Genomic DNA, 9,832 nt, shown 5'->3' with positions numbered 1-9,832 from the left:
TGCCAAAATAAAGACTAAGTGAGTTTTGATGAACTTTGGAGTCCAGTGTGTCGTTGTCGCTCCCACCCCCTGTATAACACAATTACAATATATACCTCAAACCCCCCCCCCCAAAGAGATCAGGATAAAGTAGAGATGGGGGTGGGAGGGAATATTAAAATAAAAAATGAATAAGAATTATCTACTAGATGGTAATTTTAAAAAAATACCATAAATTATAGATAAGATTAATGTAATTTAATGTAAATAAGCCAAAAGGTTTTGAGAAGGACTGGTAAAAATCTATACAACGTAGTCATGTGACTACAGTTGGGGATAGGGACTTGTTATTTGTATAGTGCCAACTTATTCCGCAGCACTTTCAGGTAATTTATTTATTACCCCCAGCAAGCTTACCGACCTCGGAAGGGTGGAAGGCTGAGTCAACCTTGAGCCGGCTACCTGAACCATGCGGGGATTGAACCTGCTGCCTTAACACTCTGCACCACACAAGCTTAAAATTTAAACTCTGCGATTGGTGAAAGGAAGTTCAATCAAATCAATAAACAAAGACTCCATTTAAAACCACTTGATTCGCCAAGCTGTTATTGCCTGGAAAAGTGTCCTGGTAGACAAGTACCTAGAGATGCCGAGGCAGCTATGGAAGCTGTTAAGGAGTGTCATGGTATAAACTGGGGCTTCTCAATGTAGCTCTGGATACTTAGGAAAAGATATTGGTATCACTTAAAGGTGTTGTCTCGCGGCAAACATCAAAATGTTATATTACCCCATTCCCCCTGTCACCCCCCTGGCATAAAATAGCAATTTAAAGCGGTTTTTAAACCGCTTACTACTCACCGATCCGACGAAATATGGAGTTATAAAAATCTTCTCCCTAAGATGGCCGCCGGTCCTTTCCCAGGGATACACTGCGGTTTTCTCCCATGGTGTACCGCGGGTCTTCTCCCATGGTGCACCATGGGCTCTGTGCGTTCCATTGCCGATTCCAGCCTCCTGATTGACTGGAATCGGCACACGTGACAGGGCGGAGCTACGATGACGACGCGGTGACCAGCTCTCCGGCACGAGCGGCCCCATTCACCAGGCAGAAGCACGGACTGCGCAAGCGCGTCTAAAAACGCCAGAAGACATCAGAATTAGACGGAGCCATGGAGACGAGGACGCTAGCAACGGAGCAGGTAAGTGAATAACTTCTGTATGGCTCATATTTAATGCACGATGTACATTACAAAGTGCATTAATATGGCCATACAGAAGTGTATAACCCCACTTGCTGCCGCGAGACAACCCCTTAAATACCTTGTGAGTGCATTAAAATAGGGCACTAGATTTGAACTTAGGGTTTAAACACATGGGCCTATTTTTGTCCCATCTTGTGGCCGTGAAAATCACGGCTGCAAAATGGGACAAAACCATTGATTTCAATAGTTTCGTTTGACTATCGGGTTTCTTACACGTTGACACTATGCACAATAACAACCATCGCATTATGGAGGCGAGATTTGTGAATTAGCCAATCATTGCCACTGTTGAGCATATCAGAGCTCTAGAGAACAGCGGGAGAAATGTGGACCAAGCCTGCTAGATAAGTATAATAAGACACCCTCGAAAATAAGAACTAGTGCCTCTTTTGGGGCAAAAATTAATATAAGACAGCGTAGGTGGGGACAATAATATTGAAACAATTGTCGGCTGTAGGGACATTACAGTGCGTATACCGTATACGAGGGGACGCTGCAGGAAATGGGGAGAGGAAAGGTCCAAGATAAAGGAAGTGTGATAATGACCCCGACTATCTGTAAACATTACATACAGAAAATTAGTGTCTCATTATCATTTTTCACAAGAATATTTCAGCATCAAAATCCATGACTCACAAATAGTGAATGTAGTTGATGCAATGGAGAATCTTAATTCCAGCTAAGTATTACAATGAAGAAGATTAGCATAAAATTAGGACAAGGAAGCTTGGTTGTGAATTAATTTGGAAATGATTGACAGGAAGCTTCTTGCAGTTGCCACAGATTAGATGGAAGTTCTGATATGCTCTGAACTTCTGATATGAAGGGTTCATTGATTCATGCTGCTTGTGCAGCGTCCCATAGGAAGACCCCGGAAGATCAGTGGAATGAACATCACTGTCTTTACTGAGAAGGAAACACACTGTTACCAAACACAAAAATATGACAGGGTGACTGGCAGGAAAAAGAGAAAAAATATCAGCAGAGTAGTCAATAGCTTAAGTCAATACCGCTGCCCGTGAGTGTCAGGAGTTCAACGTAAGGCCGTGCCCCCTGAGAAAGGCTAGAACGGGCTGCAAACACTAAGACAGGACTCAAGTGGACACAAGAAACCTCCAGTCATACACATATAAAGCAATCATACCATGCACATGGTTTCAGGCATACGGTGACTTAGCTAAACTAGCATTTTTTACATTATTAATTATATTTAAACTAGACATATAAGCATGGCAATAATAAATTACTTTAAAGAAATTGACTTGAGAGCATGAGCAACTGAGATGTAAACATTAAAACACTCCTTTACTTCCTCCTTGAACATTATAAACGTTGCAAACAATTAAACTTTTTAATATGAAAGACAGGTAATGCATTATGCAGGAAGGGATAAACTTTAAAGCCCTTTCTTTATAAGGGGCATAATAGGTAAAACTGGAACAAATGTCTCTTACAAAAAGAGTCTTTAGAACACAAACTGAGTTTTTGGTCCCCGAATTGTTTGATATACATAAATCTCACCGCTTTTAGAGTCTGTGGACCAGCCTGTGGGGGACAACATACTTCCCCAGGATCAGATCCCCAAGGATCCCACAGAGGATGGACTGTCCGGATCCCACACACATCCTACCAGCCTCCTGGGTGGCGTGGTTGGAGCGCTCAGTTCCTTTATGACAGGTGAATTTACAAGGGCAGCTAATCCCAGTCAGAACTTTGGGAAATTTACTGCTAGGACCTTCCAAACTAATAAAATTAAAAAATACCTTTTATTAAATTCCTTTAAAAGAAGAACAAAACAAATACAAACAAATAAGGGGAAGATTAGGATTAAGAAGGCCACTAGTGACTAGTGACCAAACAGGTTGGAGTCGTATAATAGGACTCAACCTTAAAAAACGACAGCAACCGCCACTTCTGAGATATGAACAATGGGAAATCGAGTCATGTGATGAAGCTCAATTGATGTACAACATTGATCATAGATCCAGAAAAGTGATCAAATAAAGTAGAATCACTCTAAATCTGGTATCCTAATGTGCGTCGTATAGTGGGAAGGACTTGCACATAAGGAGTTTGCTCTTAAAGCAAAAATGCGCGTTATCCAACGCGTTTCTCCCAACTGGTGGGTTCCTCAGGGGTTACAATGCGCTAGTTCCAACCAAAAGGTTGGGTTGTGGCTAAATTTTTTTTTTTATAAAGTGTGGAAGCCACACATAGTCCAGGACTGATAATCATGGACCAGTGGTCGCCAAAATGATCTGTCTCTAAATGTAAATGCAATGCAGCGAAGAATTCCAGTGCACCGCAATTTACAAAAATCAGAAAAGAATGACCTATGACGTGGCAATGATGGTCACGGTAATGGTCATTAAGAGGACAAAATTATCCTCAAAGTACAAGATGAGATCAAAAAGAGATATATAAGCCGTCAGATGCTATCAATAACTTAAGCCCTTAAAGTCCTCAAGATAGATTTGCAGCTACCTAACTGATAAGAAACTATCTGAAGTTGCTAAATAGACTGATAATGCAACTCGAGTGAGTAGCTGAAGGGGACTAGCCCCTAGGTCAGGACAAAGAACTTAAAATCAAAGAAAATAAAGACAAAACGGCGGCATGTCAGTCCTTGTGGTGGAGTGACAGCATAATGGTGAGCTAGTCCAAGGAGCTTTAAATAGGGTTCATTAGGGAACACCTTTTGATGGGTGTGTATCCCCTGAGCCAATGAGAGGCAAAGTGGGAGGCGTACCACTCATGCTATGTAACCTAGGTAACAGGTAAACATATGTTTCATACTGAAGAAAGAGAGATAACAAAAACAAGGAAAAAAAAAAAAAAAGGATAACAGGTGCAAGGAAGGGGGCCAGCAACCGCTGCTGTAATGTGTGACTGATGTATCAAACCGATCGCGCTATACCGTCGCTACTAGCTCCGTAACCCGGAGGTATAGTAGATGGCATAGCGACGTCAGCGCGGGGGGCGTGATTCCGCTGACGACGCCGGAGGTCACATGACGCTAAGCGTCATTGACCGCGTCATGGTCCCATGACGCCGAGCGTCACTGACAGTATCGTATGATACCCGAGGGGGCGGACCGCATGAGGACCACGGAGGCGTGGTTCCACTGACGGCGCCAGTGGTCACATGACGCTAGACGTTGATGAAAGTGTCATGTGACACCCAAGGAGGCGGACTAAGTGACAGCAGCGGCGTACTTGGAGACAAAGCCATGGCAACGGTAGTGTACATAACTCGGAGCATAAAAATGATGCTGTGGTGGCGAAACAAGATCACTGGTAGTCGCTGCTGGGACAATACTCGTGGATGTAAACCATTAGAGTTGAATATAATGATTCATTTTAAGGATAGTTATATGCAGTACATTCTGCCAGGATCATCAGATGTATCCAGTATTAATAAACTCTAACGGATATAAGGAGCATCACGTGGATGATTCTGATACGTAAACCGAGTAAGGGAGTAATCAGAGCGTATGTACACGCCGATAAATATTAATTGGAGTAGATTTAGTTATCCCGCACTACCCTTGCACCATTGATGAGAATATATATTTAATGATCAGTATTATAAAATGCCTCGGACTAGCATGAACAAATATGATCACAGATAGTTATGAGACATCTTGTACGTGGAAATTTTCTCATAGGTGGTGTGTAGCATAATAGCTAACTATTTTTAAAAATAAACGTCTTTGGTTCTTCTGATGAAAAGATATTGCATTAATACTCAACACGTCGGTAGAGGCAGTCATGCATGCTATCAATCAATGAAGCAGTTGAACGACAACTGTTCGTTCAATCCAGTTGGAGACACAGAGCGCAGTCTGTAGATCCAGTTTGCCTCTTTTTGTAAGAGGAGCTGATTAAGATCTCCGCGGCGACCGTCAGAACAAATATGCTCAATGCCTTGGAAATGGACATGTGATTCATCGCCCCCGTGTATATCCCACATGTGTATTGCAAGTGGTGTCTTATCCTTGCGTCTTATATTCCCTACGTGGGCAAGAACACGGCGACGGAACTCCTGGGCCGTCTTGCCCACGTAGTTTAACGGGCATGAGCAAGTGGCTAAGTATACGACATTTTTTGTCCGGCAGTTAATGAATTCACGATTAGTGAATTCCTTTGCTGTATGGGCACTTTTGAAAGTTGGACTTTTTTTGATAAATGGACATGCTGCACATCCTGAGCATTTAAAAGTCCCTTTCCAATTGTGCCTGCCCAACCACATACTTGTTGGCATTTCCTTTTGGAAATGACTTCGTAACAGACGGTCACGCAAATTGCGTCCACGGCGAAAAGTGATCAATGGTGTTGGAGGTAGTATGTCACTCACATCCTCATCATCCTTCAGGATGTCCCAGAAACTGCTTAAGATATCCTTGACGGCAGTAGAACCAGTGTCGAAGGTGCCGACAATTCTGGTTTGATTGGTTTGTTCCCTCCTCCTTTTTTGCAATAATTCCCCACGATTTCTTTGGGATGCAAAATTGTATGCCTCAAGAATTACCTCTTCTGGATATCCCCGCTGTCTAAATCTAGAGGATAATTTGACAGCTTCGGCTTCGAATTCATTTTCAGAAGAGCAGTTGCGGCGAATCCGTAAAAATTGCCCTTTTGGGATCCCTCTACGTAATGAGTAGGGGTGATGACTATCCCAAGTTAATAAAGCATTCGTGGCAGTGGATTTACGGAATGTAGTTGTAGAAAAAGTGCCGCCATGTTCCTTTGTAATCTTGAGGTCGAGGAAGGTAATAGATTTTTCATTACTTTCGGCCGTAAAATGTAGATTGAAGGAGTTGATGTTTAATTTCTCCACAAACTGGTTAAAAGTAATTGCCGTGCCTGACCAGAGGATAAATATCTCATCTATATACCTTGCCCATAACAGGACATTTTGGGTATATAGATGATTCTCCTCGATGAACACGTGTCGTTCCTCCCACCAGCCCAGGAGCAGATTTGCGTAGGATGGGGCACATGGTGTCCCCATCGCGGTGCCCCTGAGCTGGTGGAAGAAGACATCTTGGAAGAGAAAGTAATTGCGAGTAAGAATAAATCTTAGTAGTGCCAGAACAAATTGATTGTGTTCATAGTAATATTGGCCTTTTTGACTAAGAAAATATTCCGTAGCCTTCAAACCTAGTTCATGAGGAATAGAACTATAAAGGCTCTCTACGTCCATGGTCGCCAAAATCACATCTGAGTCAAGATGGATGCCCTCTAGCTGGCGCAACATGTCGAGAGTGTCCTCGACATGTGAGGGCAAAGAGGTGACGAAAGGCCTCAATAGTTGGTCAACGTAGGTACTCGCATGTTGGCTGAGGTTGGAAACGCCAGAGACGATCGGGCGTCCTTTAAGGGGCGATAGTCCCTTATGTACCTTTGGCAAGGTGTAAAACGTCGCTATCCTCGGATGTTTGGGCACAATGAACTCAAATTCTCTAGGGCTGATAAGTTTAGAAGTCAATGCCCTCTCCGTGATAGCTAGCAATTCGCTGGAGAATTTTAGAGTAGGGTCAGAGGGAATTTTTTCATATGTGTCAACGTCATTTAATAAGGATAGGCACATGTTGGTATAGTCATCTCTGTTGAGAACTACAACATTACCACCTTTATCAGATGGTTTAATAACCACTTCATGATTACTTTCCAACGCTCGCAATGCACATGACTCTTCATAGGTCAGGTTTTGGGGACCTCTGCAGTTTCTGGGATTAAGATTTTTGGTCTCCTTAAGGACGATTTTTTCAAAAGTATCCAACAAGGGACAATGCAGTGTAGGGGGGTTGGAAGTATTTTTATTCCTAAGTTCCGTAAATGGACCTTTCCCGGGGACTTTATTCATATCTCTTTCAAGGTCTTGGAGATCCCTCAAGATGGGCATATCTGATGGGGAGAGCCCGTACTCTTTTGCTAATTTTTTATCCAATTGGATAAAATGTTTCTTCCACCTAAGGCGACGCATGAAGAGGGAGATGTCCTTCGTCCAGACGAATGGATTGAAAGGGCTCGTCGGGACGAAGGACAACCCCCTCTCCAATACGTCAATCTCAACAGATGTTAATGTTTTTCCTGAGAGATTCAAAATTTGTAGTTTATCAGTGGGAGTATCCAGAGCAGTTTTGTTACGGTGGGTTTTAGCAGTGGTCACAGGGCTTTTCTCTCTCGTAACGGGTAACGAGAGGTAGGAGCACCTAAAAAACCCTGATCCGCAATGGGGCTGGGGTATTTATTTCTGCCCCGTCCCCTTTGTTGGGGCTTATTTTTGTGCCTCCGGGGATATGAAAAATGTCTACCTCTACCTCGAATATCACTCTCAGACATATCGAGATCGGATGAGCTTATATCGGTATCAGAACATGATCTATCCGTGTAAGCTCGATTTTCTTTAAAATCAATGAGATCCCGATTGAATTGACCGTGTTTACGTTCTTTGATTTGGGAGGTGTACTTTTCGACATTGTTTTGTAAAATTTTTTCTTTCACAGAAAACTCGGGATCTGTCGAGAATTTCTTGACGGCTTCTAGACTCTCGTCTAGGCTTTGTTGGTTTTTAGTCAATGTCTGTTGTTCCTCACTGATTAGAAGCTGTATCAATCTCAGAGAGGCCTCAGTAGATTCTTTCTCCCATTTAATTAAGAACTCATTGCTTCTGAGTCTGGGGGGAGGTAGTATCGGATTTCGAAGTCCCCTCGGGACAATTTTATTTTCTAAATATCTCTTTAGTCCTTGGACTTCCCACCATCCCCTAATGCACTCCCGATAGAGTTTGGTAAGTTGTTTGAAGCATGCATGTATGTCAGTACTCGACGTATTGGGATTGTATCCCTCCTGGGAAAATACGGCGTTAGCCTCAGTAACCCAACTTTCAATGTTGAGTTTGTTAGATAGAAAACCTGCCATAATAAAGTACTGCAAATTTACAAGGGCAGCTAATCCCAGTCAGAACTTTGGGAAATTTACTGCTAGGACCTTCCAAACTAATAAAATTAAAAAATACCTTTTATTAAATTCCTTTAAAAGAAGAACAAAACAAATACAAACAAATAAGGGGAAGATTAGGATTAAGAAGGCCACTAGTGACTAGTGACCAAACAGGTTGGAGTCGTATAATAGGACTCAACCTTAAAAAACGACAGCAACCGCCACTTCTGAGATATGAACAATGGGAAATCGAGTCATGTGATGAAGCTCAATTGATGTACAACATTGATCATAGATCCAGAAAAGTGATCAAATAAAGTAGAATCACTCTAAATCTGGTATCCTAATGTGCGTCGTATAGTGGGAAGGACTTGCACATAAGGAGTTTGCTCTTAAAGCAAAAATGCGCGTTACCCAACGCGTTTCTCCCAACTGGTGGGTTCCTCAGGGGTTACAATGCGCTAGTTCCAACCAAAAGGTTGGGTTGTGGCTAAATTTTTTTTTTTATAAAGTGTGGAAGCCACACATAGTCCAGGACTGATAATCATGGACCAGTGGTCGCCAAAATGATCTGTCTCTAAATGTAAATGCAATGCAGCGAAGAATTCCAGTGCACCGCAATTTACAAAAATCAGAAAAGAATGACCTATGACGTGGCAATGATGGTCACGGTAATGGTCATTAAGAGGACAAAATTATCCTCAAAGTACAAGATGAGATCAAAAAGAGATATATAAGCCGTCAGATGCTATCAATAACTTAAAGGAGATGTCTCGAGGAAGCGGTGAATTTTTTTTTTTGCCCAGTCCCCCCCATTAAGCATACATAACTAAGCCCCCCTGTAAATGACATTTCTAGCTGGTTCGTACTTACCGTTCCAGCGTTTCAGCAACTTATAAAAGTTTCCCCAAGATGGCCGCCGGCTCTTTTCCCGTCGCTCGCTGCAGCCCGACGTGCGCGCTCCCGAGACGCTGCCAGCTGTGTCTCCATGGCAACCAGACGCCCCGCAGCCGCCGACCGGACCCCAGGAATGAACATGGCCGACCTGTCACCCACCGCCAGGCAGCAGGTAACCGGCGCAGCCCCCCCCCCCCCCATCACAGCGGCAGCCCCCCCGGCCCAGCACTAGTTCCCCCGGCGCAGCGACAGCCCCCCCCGGCCCAGCGCTAGTTCCCCCGGCGCAGCGACAGCCCCCCCCGGCCCAGCGCTAGTTCCCCCGGCGCAGCGACAGCCCCCCCCCCGGCCCAGCGCTAGTTCCCCCGGCGCAGCGACAGCCCCCCCGGCCTAGCGACAACACCCCCCTCCGGCCCAGCGCTAGTTCCCCCGGCGCAGCGACAGCCCCCCCGGCCTAGCGACAGCCCCCCCCCGGCCCAGCGCTAGTTCCCCCGGCGCAGCGACAGCCCCCCCCGGCGCAGCGGCAGCGGCAGCCCCCCCGACCCATCACTTACCGGGACAGCTGGACGGTGGGACAGCTGGACGGTGGGACAGCTGGACGGTGGGACAGCTGGGCGGCTTCTCCTGACAGCTCTGCACCTTCCTCTAACAGAGGAAGGTACAGAATGGCCGCTCCAGCGCGCTCCCGAGCAGTGACAGCTCGTCTGCGCATGCGCAGAAGAGCTGTAGCGGGGAGCACACTGAAGCGGC

The sequence above is a fragment of the Eleutherodactylus coqui genome, chromosome 3 (assembly GCF_035609145.1).
Source record: "Eleutherodactylus coqui strain aEleCoq1 chromosome 3, aEleCoq1.hap1, whole genome shotgun sequence".
Taxonomy (NCBI): Eukaryota; Metazoa; Chordata; class Amphibia; order Anura; family Eleutherodactylidae; genus Eleutherodactylus; species Eleutherodactylus coqui.
The sequence above is the reverse complement of the archived record's forward strand: the minus strand, read 5'-3'. Positions refer to the sequence as shown.